Source organism: Phodopus roborovskii, unplaced genomic scaffold, assembly GCF_943737965.1.
Source record: "Phodopus roborovskii unplaced genomic scaffold, PHOROB, whole genome shotgun sequence".
In the NCBI taxonomy this organism is placed as follows: domain Eukaryota; kingdom Metazoa; phylum Chordata; class Mammalia; order Rodentia; family Cricetidae; genus Phodopus; species Phodopus roborovskii.
In genome coordinates this window covers 4372477-4372894 of record NW_026125543.1, presented here as the reverse complement: position 1 = coordinate 4372894, position 418 = coordinate 4372477, and positions in this window count along the sequence as shown.

The following is a 418-nucleotide window of genomic DNA, read 5'->3' as shown; positions in this document are numbered from 1 at the left end:
AGGATCAGCAGCAGCACTCTACAGGAGCCTAGCATAGGCTCTAGAGTCAGACTGTTTGTGTTCAACTCTATTTCCCAACACTGGCAGGGCTCCTTCTTTTTTTATGTTTATTTTTATTTTAAGTGTATGGATATTTCCCTGCATGTATATCTGTATATGCCTAGTGCCTATGAAGGCCCGAGGAACCTTCAGAACCCCTGGAACTGGAGTTATAGCCATGGCTGCAGTGGGTGCTGGGACTCAAACTTGGATCCTCTGGAAGAACAGCCAGTGTCCTTATCTGTGCAGCCATCTCTCCAGCCCCTACAAATTTCTTTATTTATAAAACACATTATAGTAACAACCACTTCATGGTTTTGTTGTAAATAATACATCCTATAAATTTATAATAAAGAACATCTTAACTTGAAGGCAAAAA